Raw genomic sequence first — 15,574 nt, forward strand, 5'->3', positions numbered from 1 at the left:
CAATTTGACGGGAAGATGCGACTGAAGGGACGTCATGTTCAAACTGTGTGAGACAGACGAAAAGTGTCTGAGGTTTTTATAGATTTTTTTGTTGAGTGAAGTTAAGTCGAGGGCAGAAACGTGTACAGGACAGGCCCTCCGTCTTGGCACCAGTGGTGAAACAAGTGGGTACGAAATCGCAAATCATCGGGGGTCGTAGGTTTCAAATCGACGAGTAAATAGGCGTGTGGAGTTTGAGTGGCATCGTCGTACGCCTGAGTCAGCCAAGGTGTTCGTAACTGTTTGGCTAAGACTTGCACTTGCGATTTATCTCGAGGGCTTTTAAACAAGACCACTTAATGTGCATTGAGACTGATGGTGCGATGGGCTTTACTTTGTTGAAACAAATTTTGAGTGATGTAAACGACACTGGCATTACGATGATGCCCTTTGCGCGTGAACCACAGTTTAATTTCTTCTTCGTCTTCTCCTAACATGTCGTTAAAAATGACCAAATGGGTTTGACGGGAGTCAGAGACGATGCCGTCGTCTTCTTTAGGAATGCCTTCCACAAACACGATGGAATCGCCTTGACTTTCTCGCAAGAGGCTGTACGCCGATTGCCACTCTTTGTAACACCACACGATGCGTTGAGGTGGACGATCGATCAAATGATGTTTATGTTCGATCAAACGTTTGACGAATTCGGTTTTGCCTGAACCGCTAGGTCCAGCAATGAGCATGTTAAAGGGATGGCGAAGATAAAAAGCCTCCCAACTGGCACGATCTAAGTGTTCGTCGATGACTTTGACAGTGGAGGAAGAGGGAGCAGAGACAGCAGAGGTGGCCATAGTGTTAGGAATGTCACTTGTGACACGAAAACAAACAAGACGAGAGTTTATATACTTTTTTCAGGACACGTTTATTGAATGTTTCAAATATGAACAACACGAAAGAGAAAAATACATAAAAGCCAAATAGTTATGTACAGGAATAAAAAACACATCACAACGATCAAAGTGGAATATAAACAAGTCTCTGTACAACATGTTCTGGGCAACCAAGATGTCCTAGGGACAGTGTGCAATGTTCTTACAGTCTCTACATGAGGTATTGTCACACAAGTGTTCTCCCGGAATGACCTTTCATGAATGTCCATGACAGTCCTGTCCTGAAGCGAGTGGTTGTTCTCGGTGACGGGTTCTTCTGGCACTGTCACTAACACAGGTTGAAAAGTAATTTTTTTCCTTGAACAACTCTTGTGCATACTGGGCCACTTCATGGGTCCAAGCCTCAAAACCCCCCTTTTTCCAGTCATGAACATCTGTCCAGTGGGGGGGTAGGTCACAAGCTACACACACATCGTCATACACGTCTTCGGTAGCTAAAAGTTGACGAATCTTTTTTTCCTGTTGAGGTCGAGAAGTATCCAGATGAAAACGTAAGGCTTTGAGCAAAAGGAGTCTTTCGTGACCATTTAAGGCCATTGGGGTGGTAAGTACTGATCGTAAAGAGTCCACAAGGAATCGGCTGGTAAACGAAATCCCAGAAAACAAGTCACTAAGACACACGCTATGCGTCGTCCCAAATTGAATGGATACAGTTCTTATAATAATTGATGGTAATGATCCACGGTTTGAATATGGCCATTGAGTTCCTTCCACGGAATCTGTTCAATCACTTGTGACATAAGCCGTGGCATGGATTCCTGATTGTATAGTCTCTTTATTTCGGAAGCAATAAAGGTACTTTCTAACTAGACATCTTCGTTCTCCAGCAGGAAATCTAAATCTTGCATACTGTAACCTACACTTCAGAGTTTCTGGATGTTTCGTCTTCCGCTAAGCAGATTCCACGTAAAATATGTTGGTAATCCTTTAACTAGTCTTCCTCAATACGTTGCTCTAGGTGAATCTCGAAGTAACCAACATTACGAACATTTAATTCATTCACTAACTGAAAGTGATGAACAAGGTCTGACCACTGAAACAATTTCTGACGAATCAGTCCTCTTATACCATTCAGGTACCAGTGGTTAAAGATCTGGTGACGTAACGGATCCAATTGTTCTTTACGTTTGACTTGTATTTTGACCAGCTCTCGGTAAATGCGTTCTCTCAACTCCACAGGCAAAGCACAAATGTTCTCTTGTAAAGTATCCATCAATAGGTCAGTCTGTACAATTCACAATCTTCTCCTAGAGCAAAGGTAATCCACATAGTGAGTAATTTCCGACCACTGCCATTCAGGGTAACGTCCAAGAATCTCACTGAACTCTTTTGACGTAAACGGTCTAGAGTGATATAATAGGACGAAAGCACACTTGACCCAGAGAAATCTAACACAATGATTGACTTTTTTCACTTTCCTCTTGTGAATTTCTCGGCACAAAAGTTCTACAGTTACCCATTGAGATTTCACTCTGGCAAGTCCCTGCCAAACGTCCTTGTAAATCTTCTCTTGCAGTTCTTTAGGTAATGATTCAATATCGCTTTTGAAATGAAGTTTAAATACTGGTCTCGGTGATGTCCAACATTTCACTCCTAGCCAATCTGGTTTCTTCTTCAACGACATGGTAGGTTACTTCAATGTCTCGGTCCCACTAAAGGTAAGTAATGACAATTCGGTGACCAACGAGCATGTTTTAGGTAGGCCGAATCTTGTGGTTCCCAGTGGTGAAGTGACACACCGCAACTGAAGCACCTGACTTTATCACCTTCACCCAAGTAGAAAAATCCGGCTCTGGCTAATTCTTCGGGGGTCGGTCCTCCCAGATACTTAGGCCATTTTCCTTTGAACGATTGAAGACGATTTTCAAAGTCGCAGTATTCCAACAAACGAACAGGGAACGAATATTCGTCTTTCACAGGTTCGTTTCGATGAGGGTTGGGTGACATGGACAGGAGTTTGCTCAGGGCTGGATGACATCCGTAGGGAGGTAGACGTGAAGGTGGACCTTTAAAACGAAACCCAATAAAGTGTCCAAGAGGACGAGTGGCACCGCTTTCGCATCCCTCAGGTTTGACACGCACAGCATCATTTTCCATGATAGGGGTAGTGCGAACAAAGTTCCCATGATGCTTTACGGCATCGCTAAGGTCACAACGTACAGCATCGTTCCCATCGCAAGGCTCACAATCGCATTCCACTTCAGAGTCCCCAAACTTGAATTGTGCCTTTCTGAACTTGTTTTGTGTTTCTCTGAAAGTATTCATCTTGTTCGCTTGGTCTTGGTAGACACAATGAACTATCTATCTTGCCTAGTGTTCCTTTCTATATACAGACCAATACCGACATGTCCATACGGTAAGGCGAAATGATTGGGAAGTCGCACTCGCTTCTGGTACACGATTTGATAGACTTTTTCCAAGGGTCGACTGAGGATGTGGTAAGTGGGTAAACGTACAATCTTGTTGGGTTGATAGGTGGTCACTTTAAAGTGTTCATCTTCTCTAGAATGCAAAGCTTCTTTCAATACGCCAAAGTTCACCACTCGACTGGTACGATAATTCAGAGTCAATCCTTTCACTTTACACGTCGTGTGCACTTCTCCTTGTTTGTCCCGGTATTCGTAACCGTAATTTTTAGGACCACCACTGGCGAAACTTAGAATCTTGTCGTCGGGGTGCTCGTCTGTCCATGCTCCTAAACGGTCTCCTTCGATGTCAGGGTGCTGTTGACTCGGGTGATCGATGTAAATGCAACTGTCCGTGTCAAAGTACAGGACACGTTCCCCTAACAGTTCTAAAGCTTCGTACAATTTTAAGCGAGCATGAGCTGTCACGTAAGCCGCAATGATGACATTTCCAAAGGGGTCGTCTTGTACAAAGTCCAGATCTTCTTCGTAATTGACCAAGATCAAATCTTCGCGAACGACGTCCACGTGTTTCATGAATTTGGTTTTGTCGTGAATCATCTGGAAGTAGCGGGAAGGTTCTGTCAAATATTCCGTCTTGGGTAAACACGGTCGTTGTGCCATTTTTCCCCACAAGCAATTTAACATCACTTTGGCAAACGATCGCCTGCCTTCGTTTTTCTCGATGTGGTCTAAACAGATGCCTTCTTGTGCCCAGTATTTCTCTTTGAATGTCTTTTGATCTTCGGGAGTGTGACACCAGGAAGGATAGCCGCTAGCTTCTTGCTTCAGTTTCAAAAAGGCATCCACGTAGTCTGCGAAAATGCCTTTCGGCGTGGGGTCACCCTTGTGGTATTGTTCTGTCTTGGGAAAGTGACAAATTTCGTACACTTCTAACAGTTGGTATCCCATGTCCAGAGCTTTGAACAATTCTACGCTGACCCACGTCCCCGTCAAGGCACGTTCTTCCTGGGTGTGCTGACAAGGCTGATCTTGGTTGCACGTTTCGGCACAAGTACGGCACAAGGGAAACATCAGTTTGCCTTGGCAATGGTGAGGTAACACGGGATGTTATAGGTTCGTGGGAGGCAAAACTTTGCACTTGATCAAGCCTTCGTATTGTCGAATGTTTTTCAGGTCGATGTGTTCCGTTATCAATTGCGGGTGCCCTGCAGGAAAGCGACAATATTTGCACACGTAAGGATACAGCGAACACACGTCCAAGTATTTGATTTCTTCTCCTTTCTTTTCGTCGGCTTGGTACAGCAAACAGGTGGCATTGGTCCTTCCTCCGTACAAACTATCCCTCGGGTTCAGCGGGTCCATGAACTGGTAACTTTCTACGAGACGTTTAAACTCGGGATCGGTTTTCAAACGGTGATCGTACTCGTGTTCCCACATTTCCACCACTTGGTATCCTTCCTGTTCTAACTTTAGGCGTCGCTGACAAGTGGCCTGGTACAAGTCTTCCATGGTTCGTTGTAAAAACTGATTTTTAGTGCCGCGGTCAGGGTAACAGACGGGGCATCCATGAAAAAAGCAACCGTTAAACTCGTACACGATCTTGGGGTTTTCTAAGTCCCAGCCATCGACCGAATGCGTTCCGATGGTCTTTCGCCCCCTCCGTTGCGGGCATGCTGAATCCATTTGTCTTCCTTGTCGCACAAGTAATGTAACCAGCGTAGGGCTTTGACCGAGTATTGACGTTTGACAAAGTTGGTCGTTTGAGGACTGATGACAGCCACGGTGTTTTCAGGCATGAATCGTTGCCGGTACACTAAGGAACACGATTTGGCAATGGTGCAAGCTTCTTTCAAAGGATCGACCCCTCCGTGTTCCATGAACAGTTCTCGAAATTTTCCACAGCAACGCCGTAAAATGTCCACGTCGGAACGACAATACTTTAGCATTTCTTCCTGAAAGTCGAAAGGGTCCGAGGCGTGAGCCTGGTGCCAAGCGTAGAAAGCTTCTCGTTGTTCGGTACGCATGTTGTCGGGGTCGTAATAGTGAGCCTCAGGTAAATGGGGTAGAACGGCATGTTGATTGGCTTCCGTATTGAAAAAGTGTGGAAAGTACCCTTTAGCCATTTCTGTCATTCCAAACGTTTTAGGCATTCGACTCAAAGGCATGGCCAAATAGCTGATCGAATCTTTAAACTGTTCTTGTCCCACTTGCATGAAAATGATTTTGGCTCCGTTCAAAGTCACTTTAGGACGCTCGGTACCATGTTCCGTATAGTATCTGAGAAGAAACTGTCCATCGTATCCGGAGAAATTGTGAGCCATCACCGTGGCATGACGATGGCAATCTCCGTAACGTTCGATGTCCTCTTGGCTCCATGTCTCGTCGATGGGGTGTAAGACCCATCGGGCAAAATCGTCTAGCGTCTTTGGTCCTCGAAAGATTTTTTCACGTCCTCCAGGAATCTTGCTGCAGTGAGGGCAATGACTGAAAATAGGTTCTTGAATGCATTTCTCGCACGCTCGATGAGCCACGCAGAAATTAGGAACGTGAATGCCGGTTTCTTGCATGCATTCGAAATCGAAAAAGATGAAATTGCCTTTCTTCTTGTGTCCATCCTCTTTCTCTGGTTGGGGTTGGTATTTTTGCACGTAGCATTGGTGTTCCAAGTCCACGATGTGGTGACAAATGTGACATTTTTTCTTTCCTGAACATACGTGTGCCTTGGTACTATTGGTGCGTAGACCTTGTCCACACGTAGGGCACAATCTCAGCAGTTGACAAGCACATTTCTTCTGTGAACCTTGCATCTTCAAATGTTGTTGGTAACAGGCAGGGCTGACAAACGTACGCAGACAAGCTGGACAATGCACTGGTTCTTGCCCTTCGTTCAGACAGGGTGGAGAGGCCAAACATCATGAGCATTTCGATCCACAATGCTTGTGTTGTTCTCGATTGTTATAGCCATAGTCACATTTCTCACAATAATAAACGTATCCCAGGAATCCGGTGATACTGGTAATGGTATCGAAATGTTCATCGTGATGATAAACATGAATGTATTTTCCATCCTTAAAGTCTTTCCCTCGAAACAACAGATGCCCACGCATTTCTTGAGGGTGCACTTTCAAGGTGTAGCGTGGAGCTAGGACATCTTGTAATGTTTGCATTTCAGGAATGCCGCAAGGTGTGTCTTTGGACAGGCCGGCTTGTTGTAACAGGAGTTCTGCTTCATTTCGTTGTTTGGCTCGATCCAATTGTTGAATAGTTTTCCAGGCTCTTTTCCATTCTGCCGTGTCGTTCTTGTTGGCATAGGTTCGTCCCACCACGATATCCCTGGCTAAACACATCTGGTCTTGAGGGTTCTGAATTCGGACGAGACTCTTTTTGGTGCTGCGAAGGTCGTTCACCAATAAGACTTTTTTGCGGCCAGTCCCTTGAGGAGGAGAGACGTGGGTCATGTCCAGTGTGGCTTTTCCATCGGTGATGTCAAACTGGTCATTGGATTGTTGCACGTGTTGAATCTTGTCCATGACTTTGGAAGCGGTCAATTCTGCAGGGCTGCTAAACTCGATCCAAACAGGGGATTTCAAGCCGTCGTGTTGTATGGAAAGTCTCAAGCGATCGTCTTCTTTGGGTTGACATTGTCGCTTAAGTGTGGTGAGCAAAGAATCCCACATCTCGGTGATGAACCCTTCTGCTTTCTCTAACGGTACTTCGGACTTGAAATCTTTAAACTTCACCGTGTATTTGTAAGCCGTGGTTCTAAATTTTCTAGAGGGACTCTTTTCCGTCTCTTGAATGGAAAGGTACTTTTCAGGGTTGACTAAGGGTGGTGAACTTTGTTTAGAGGGTTTGGATTCTGGTTCACTCATGTCCTCTTCAAAATCACTGGCATGAATTTGTGCCAAGACTTCAGCCCTGGTACGAGGCGATAGATCACGTTTCTGCCTCTTACTTGCTTCTTCTTTCTTCTCAAATGAATTGGATCGTTTCATCTTGATAGCAAAATGTCAAATGACTCAAGTTTAAACACCGTGGACTAATTTATAGCCATGGCAGACCAGCGTATATAAAAGGGTGTTTGTCTTGTCCTTTCACTATTTATTTCACTCTCAAACCGAGCACAACGATGGAAAAGACTACACAAATCGAACGTTTCATCAGAGCTTTGCGAGGGGTCATTAGAAAATTCTCTTCAGACCAGCCGACGAACTACTCTCCTTACTTGCGAGATAAAAGTCAAGATACTTGCTATATCTGTCAGAAGAAAGGGCATTGGTCTTCAGAGTGTCCAGACAGTCAAAAAAGAAAAAAAGGGGTTAGAAAAGACAAAAGTCAAGATACCTGTTATTATTGTCAAGAAATAGGACATTGGTCTCCATATTGCCCAAAAAAGAAACAAGAGGAGTCAGAAGAAGAGAGGGATTCTTCGGAGGAAGAAGAAGAGAAGGAAGAAAGAAGACAGGTGAAGAAAAAAAAAAACAGGAGAAGAAAAGAAGAAGGGAAGAAAGTGAGGAGGAAGAGGAGGTAAAGACTGTGACGGTGAAGAAATTCAAAAAACAGAGAGACTAAACAATGAGACAGAAGAAGTCTATGAACTTTTTAAAGTGCTCTGTTATGAATTGTGAATTGGATTGTAAATATTTATAAAAGAATAAATTAGGTATAAAATGGTAAGTGTCTTTGGGTTTTGATTTTAAAATAAGAACGTACACTCACACATTAATACACACGTACTATAGGGGTAAAATGGTTTTTTTTTTTTTTTTGAGTTATTGGCAATTGAAAGTCTATCTCTTTTCGAGAGACGTGGGTGGCCTTGAAAAGGGCCTTTTGTTGGTGTAGGGGTAAGTATAAGCAATCAACTTTAACTGTCTTAAGCCTTTGCCACGGCCAAGGCCTACTTCTGGACTGCGTACTGTTGATGATGATGATGATGATGATTTGGTTGAAATCACTAAGGGTGGCACGGTAGGCTTAGTCACAGGGTTGGAGTGTTTAGCTCGGGAAGGTCGTATTCTCTTCGGTCGTAATAAAGAAGTCTGATACATTTGTTTCAGACTTTTTAACTCCGCTAAAGTGTCTAACAGTACCGTGACCGTTTGATTTTCACACCCTTGTTTCTTTGCTGCTGCTTCTTCTTCTTGTTGTTTTTTTCTTACCTCTTCTTCTTGCTATTGTTGCTGTAGGAGAAAAGCTTGTTCCGCTTCCTTTTGCTGTTGTATAAATTTCTCCAATTCTTCTTTCTGTCTCTGTCTAAAATTCTCCACGTGCGGTAATGAAGGTGACGAAGGTTCCGGAACAAATTCTTGCGAGGTAAGAAAATCCACAAGATCCCAATTCACCTCTTCAGAAAGTATGTCCGGGTTCCCTTGGGTGGTCTCCACTGCTGGTGCACCCCAATTTATTGTTTTCTGAGTTTCCGTCATGTTGAATAACTGTCGCATGAATTGACTGCGCACAGGCGCTAGCGAATCTATAAAAACCACGTGACGTCACAGACTGCTCTCTTCGGATTGGATGCGGGATGACTGAATTTTGTAACGCGTGTTTGGATTGGTCAGCAAACTCAATCCGTTTCAATCCTTTTTCTCCCTATAAATAAGTGCAGTTCACTGCATTCCTTCACTTGTTCTCGGCGCCTCAACATGTGGACCGATGTGCAATCTTCTACGCTTGTGTCAACGATGATGTTCAGGACGGACATACCGATGTATGTCCGATCCGAGTGGACCGTTGTCCATAGGACCGCCACAAGCCTATGGATACGTAGGATTTACGTGGAGAGGCAAGGATGCCTCAAAAGAGTTTTAGTCTATGGACCTTCCATAGACGAAGCCTAAGACGAAGAAGATCTTGCAGATACCCTTTATGTTAAGGGCATATTAACATAAACCCAAAGGCCCTTTTCAGGGCCATTCCAATCTCTCGAAAAGAGATAGACTTTCAATTGCCTACCCCTTTTTTCTATTTTTTTATTTTTAAAAAAAAAAATAGAGACCCCTCCCTGTTTCAATCTTTTCCCCTGTTCCATTTCCATAGACCCATCAGGTCGGAACCTTATTAAAATAGGGTCCCGACCCTGTTCCATTTCCCCTTGACGCTCAACAGACCAACAATTTATTCCCATGTTAATTTCCCATTGACGCCAAAGTGACCCAGGGGTTTTCGTAATGTTAAATTTCCCTTGATGCCAAAGTGACCCAGGGGTTTTCGTAATGTTAAATTTCCCATTGACGCCAAAGTGACCCAGGGTGTTTTTTAATGCTAATTCCCCTTGACGCTAAAGTGACCCCATTCACTACTGATGCAGCCGCTGTAAAATAACCAGACTGATAGAGGTTTGTTTTTACTTATGTTGTGAATTTCCTCAAAATTATCACCGTTGTAAAATCGTATCTTTCTTTCTTGTGGTAATTTTGTTACAGACTCTGTCCACTCATGACAATTATGATCAATTAATGTTATTGGAGCACCTTTGCTACGTTAATTACGTAATAAATCTCATTGGTTATTTGTTTTCACAATTATTGGAATATTCAGTGTTTTTTTTTTCAAGCGTGGCAACGTCATTTATTTTAGCTTCGTTAATAAGAGAGTTTTCCCAGCTATTTATTTTTTCAATCTTGATTTTGTAAGTCCTTTTCCTCGTCTCGAATTTACAAAATGTTCTCTGACACGTTGAACAATATAATTTCTCGAGCCTGTTTTCGTCATAACATGAACAGATATGTTTGGTTCATACATGTGATAAACTGCGTAAACAACGGCTCTAGCAGGATATGCGTTTTTGTAGTAGATGTTATCTATCCCGTTAAATGTTCCTGGTTTGGTATTTTTTTATCTATTATGACGACATTATTATGTCGCCGTGATATTTTAACAGGGTCGAGTTTATCACGTATGATCCACTGTGATCCATGTGGTGTTTGTTGCTGAACTAAAAAAATTATCCTGAAAAAATTCTTCTTGAAAAATACTTCTTTTTGTCCTTTTGATATTGTATTATTTTATGAGCAACCTTTTGATTCATTTCGAATCTATAAATATTCCATCACCATCTATTTTAAACGTCGACCAAACATAAACAGCACCATCGTTGTAAAACTCATTCTTTGCTTGTTTCATACAATCATGCAGCTGTAACTCAAATGGTATTTGTTTCTTATCTTTGGTTAATCTGTCAAAATCAAATCTCGATGTTGACGGCTCAATCGCAGACAACCTTACAAACTCTTCTTGTGTTGCTTCGAGTGATCTTATGTATTATGATGAGATTTAAATCTGTTTTTGATTCTTGTAATATGATTTTGTTCCCGGTGAGATCCTAATATTGTTGCTGTAGTAATCTAGCTTCGTCCCACCGACCCATGCTATATAATTACATTTCCTTTAAATGAACTTTTTTAAAATTAAATAATATAAATTATGTATAAATGTCACAAATTTTAAACCATTTGTAAATGGTTAATGGTTGGATCATTCGAAAAATGTGGAATAAAACTGTCGTGGAGATTACTGCGCGATTCATTCATACCGTTTCAATGCGTCTAATAATGATTCCCATTAATATGTAATCAAACCCGCTTTTTTCTCTGGTGTCATTTTAGACTTTAAATCTTTAAATTTCACTGTGAACATGTAAACTGTCGTTCGAGACTTTCTGCAAGTCATTTTATGGGCCGCTCGACGGCCAAAATAATCTTCAGGAGCTACCGAACCACTTTCCGTCTTGACTATTTTTGGTTTTGTGGTAGAAGTACATGGTGTTGGTTGAATTCATAGTCATCCATGTTGTCTTCAAAATTGCTAGTACGTACTTGAGCTAACACATCATTTAAGTATGAGTGACACCGAAAGTCTTCGTTGTATCTTGGTTTATTACGCTTTCTCATCAGCTAGGTGTCATCGGTTTGTATTAAAAATTAAATATTTGATTTGATTAGGGTAGACACTTTCTCCCTATATACACAGCTTTTCACCCTAAGAGAACGTGCTCATTCAACGTTCAGTCTGTGAAAATGAAAGAATCACAACAGATTGCTCTTCTCGTCGAAGATTTTCTGAGTCATTTCGAAAGTACGCATACCTTCTGTAAGAATAAGAGTTACTGCACTCAGATAAAGGTCAACATGTTTGCTACGTATGTCGGGTCCAGAATACCCGCAGCGTCAAATAAAAGGAGCCACAAGTACAGAAGAAAATACAGACAAAAGTAAAGATAACCGTAATGAATCAGAAGAGCAAATTATAGTGGTCTTCAGAGTGTATCAAGAAAAAAACGGAACAATGGAAAGAGCGTTCTTTAGAAGCAGAATAAAACAAACAAACAAAACCCAGTTGAGGATAAAACATAGAATAACGGTTGAGGATAAAACATATTAAACATTGGTTTGGCTTCCCAGGATTGGTTGATAATTAACGTAAGATTTTAGCAGAAAGAATCTTTGAGAGCTTATCCATGTTGTAACTAGAAAAACAGAGACATTGTTTTATTGATAGAATTTCAGTCCCGTTACAGACTCGAGTTTGGAAGACTAATTACTAAAATCAGAACCTGACTCTTTGGTGCGGTATTAAAAGCATTTGGTTCAAATACATGTATTAAAATCTAGAAAATGCCGCGGCTCGTATTTTTTTCCGCACAGTATATGTCATAAAGGATGTGTATATACTGATAAATATAAAATAGATCATGAACACTCAGAAATTTAAAGTTACTGAATTTTTAATATTGTGTTTGTACAGGTTTACTATTGGAAATGACCGTGAGTCACGCAACGGAGGATCGATCAATCAATCAATTAAAGGATTTAAGTCGCCTACGCAACTAGTGCTTTCGCGACTGGTTAAGTCTCGAAGGTCGAGATTTTCAATTGATCGGGATTGTAGGAATGGAGCCACTACAGTCCCGCTTTATGTGCGAATGTCGCACTTTTTAATTCATGAACATGTCCGGCCGAGGAAAGGAGACAAGGGGCCTGCGGGACGCGAAACGTCACAGGAAAGCTGTACGCCCAGAAACGGCAAAGCGCGTAAGATCAAATCAAGTCCAGTTGTACTAGTGGACAGAAATCTATTCCAATGGTGTGTAAGCCACTCGTGTTATTTTCCTAATCCTTTGAGTTGTGAAATTTCATTACTTTTTTTAATTAAAGTTGGAATTTGGTGTACATGGTGTACTTTTGATTTTCCGAAATGTTGACAATCAGCTGGGTGTCAGGCACTCTATACATACGATACACACGAACGGAGGAGCAGTAGAGTGTAGATATATAGTTTCCGGGAACCAGACTAAAGATAAAGTCACATCCGAAGCAGGGAACCAGACTGGATATTCAATACACGAAGTGCGAACTTGTAAACACCACGAGGTCACCTGTGCTAGGGGCCCAAGTTTAAGTGGTCTGCAGAGAGGTACCTGTAACAAAAATTGGGGTCTTCTTTGTCAGGAAATATTGAAACCTAGGGTGTATTTTGGGACAGGGTATATTAAAAAACAAAGGAATCTTTTTACCGTAGCAAAATAACCAAAAGTTGCTTCTTGGCATTGCCACCACTCATTCAACCTCCAGTGCCTGACATGAGCTTTATGTTGAAAAAAAAGCAATGACATTAAAGAAATATATTATTCCAAGTGACATAATTATCTATGACCCGTTTTAATATCGGACACTGTCATACTATATGAGAGACTAGTTCTACAAAGTAAGACGTATCACTCTATATTTTTTTTTATTTTGGTGCTACCCAAACATAAATATGTGATAATAACATCCTACATTGTAGGACTAATAGGATACCAGGTATATAGTATTCGCACACCCTCCCGTTTATGTGCACCCTTCTACCGATTTGAAAAACAAAAATCCTCAAGGATGTTAAAAAAATGCACAAAATTATTTCATTCATTGATTTATAATTTCTAACCCAATTGCCACCTTGGGGTTTCTTAACACTGTTGACTTGTTGACGTTTCAAAGCAAATGGAAGCTTTTGATGTAAACAAGCAGACGGCTTAGTCTCTCTCTCGAGTTCCTATAGTATTCACATTCTGTCCAGTTTGTGGGGCCCCGAGTGGCCGAGTGGTCTAAAGCGCTGTCCGTCACGGATCACTGCCATCTCACCTCTATCTGCGTGGGTTCGAGTCTCGGGCTCGGCAAATGTGGATATGTGAGAAAGCTTGCCGGTAGCTTCTCGTGGGTCGGTGGTTCTTTCCGGGGTTTTCCCGGTTCTTCCTCCACCATTAATACTGGCCGCCATGTATAGCCTATCTTGTGCTGAAAAATGGCGTTAAACCCTATAACAACAACAACAACAACAACTGTCCAGTTTGTACTCCACTACCAATTTTACAAAATGAAAAACATCAAGGATATAAATAGGTGCATAGAATTTTGTTATTTCATTCATCAATTTATAATTTCTAACTTGATTGTCATCAGGAGGTCCTTAACTGTCAGCTTATTCACGTTTCATACTAAATGAAAAGTTTCAATGAAAACAAGAAGACGGACTGCTCACTTTCCTTTTCTGGTTAATAGAATAGTTCAGGGATCGTCCTGGGCTTCACCAATGTCGCAAATTGTGATTTTTTTTCCTTATTGGCGACGAAAATATCTCATCTGGCGATTTTTTTGACGACAGACTTTTTGGTTATTTAATTTGTACATACAATCATGGATTTGGACTGGATACATTAAAAGGGAGAACGAAAGGAAGCCACAAACTTGACTAAGCAATGCATTGAAATCAATCTGTTACACAAACGATCCTTTGTTCGTATTGACAACCCCATCTTTACAGTGTATTGTTACATCATAATCTGCTATGCTGACATCTGGGCTGAGTACTGTATGCTGTGATACTGTCAGTCATGCTACCGAACTATACCTACAACTGACCGACTTCTGAAGACGCAAATAGAACAGATACAATTAATTGAATGGCTAATCCTTCTGTTGTTGTTTTTTTTTTTACATATACCAATATAATAGTTTTGCTGAACCTTCATAGAAAACTGATAACCTTTGAAGTACCGACTACTGCGTATAAATACAAAGCAAATGGAAAAAATCCCAGTCACAATTATATCTGTCGCCAGTGCAGCATTTTACTCATTGATCTTTTCCTTTTGCCATCAGTCCATGTTACGGCTGCAGAGACTTAAACTCCACAACAAGAAATAGCACAAAAAACAGTTTTGCATAATTAATAACAATTATTTATTCCTCAAAATACAGGAGTGAAAGAATCCCTAAATTGGGTGTGAATTTATGCTTATATATACGGTCCAATATTGCCAGGTGTTGACTCATGTAAGTTTCATTCGTGGGAATGGAGATCATATTTTGCTTGTCAAGAAAATTTATACAGCATTCAGTGATCATTCTTGGGAATTAGGAAGCAATTCACTACAAGCTTTGTGAAGCTAGCCATAAGGGGAGGGGGGCTGCTGAGAGACTACTGGTGTCACCTGTCAGCACTGTAGACTGTGAACGTGGATTCAGTAAGAGGAACCTCATAAAAACTGACATCAGAAATAAACTCTGCATCTCATCTCTTGAGAATTTAATGAGAATCAGCATGTACAGGTGTGAAAAATTAGACTTTGAAACTGCATTCAACAAGTGGGCAGCCCTAAAATCGCGACGGATCTTCATGTAACACTGTGTAACATTTTGTTAATGCTTGTTGTCATTAGAGTATTAACTACCCATCTTTTGTAATTTTCATTGTCTGTTACATTAATAGACTAAATTAACACTTGAAAAAATGTACACTACTTGATCTGGCGACACTTTTTGAAAATTGGCGACCAAATATTGAGGTTGGCGATTTTTTTGGCGACAGCTTTTTAAAAGCCAGGACCATCCCTGATAGTTTATTTCAGTAAAAACTTTTTGTTAAATAATTGCGATGTCTTGTTTAAATATTTATAAAACAAACTGAACAACTAAAAGGAAGAAACTAGTATACATTTATTCAAAGGGTTGTAACTCCAGAATTTAAGGATTTCTTGAGATTATTAAAAAAATGAACTGCATCGCATCAGTTACTTGAAAATATTGACTGAATTGTGTATCGTGACTGTATTACTAAAAAAACTCTTTGATTCTAAGTGACAACAACTTGACAGTGTTTAGGACCTGCTGGTGACAATCAGGTTAGAACTTTTACATCAGTGAATGAAATGATTAAGTTTTGTGCATTTTCTATATCCTTGATGTGTTTTGTATTTAAAATTCACAGGGGGTATAAACAAATAGAAGGGTT

At 41.1% G+C, this 15,574-nt stretch overlaps 1 protein-coding gene across 1 annotated transcript in view; it reads left to right on the forward strand.

The window, feature by feature from the left end:
* The first annotated feature begins 12,584 nt into the window (after positions 1-12,584).
* The window catches only part of LOC149796254 (major facilitator superfamily domain-containing protein 6-like), a 47,988-nt gene continuing 44,998 nt past the window's right edge, over positions 12,585-15,574 (forward strand). Inside the window, exon 1 of the mRNA XM_089960893.1 lies at positions 12,585-12,715. The gene's annotated coding sequence lies outside the window, so the exon portion shown is untranslated. The remainder of the gene's footprint in view (positions 12,716-15,574) is intronic.

The sequence above is a fragment of the Sinohyriopsis cumingii genome, chromosome 6, assembly GCF_028554795.1.
Source record: "Sinohyriopsis cumingii isolate HCF-2022 chromosome 6, ASM2855479v2, whole genome shotgun sequence".
Classification (NCBI taxonomy): Eukaryota; Metazoa; Mollusca; class Bivalvia; order Unionida; family Unionidae; genus Sinohyriopsis; species Sinohyriopsis cumingii.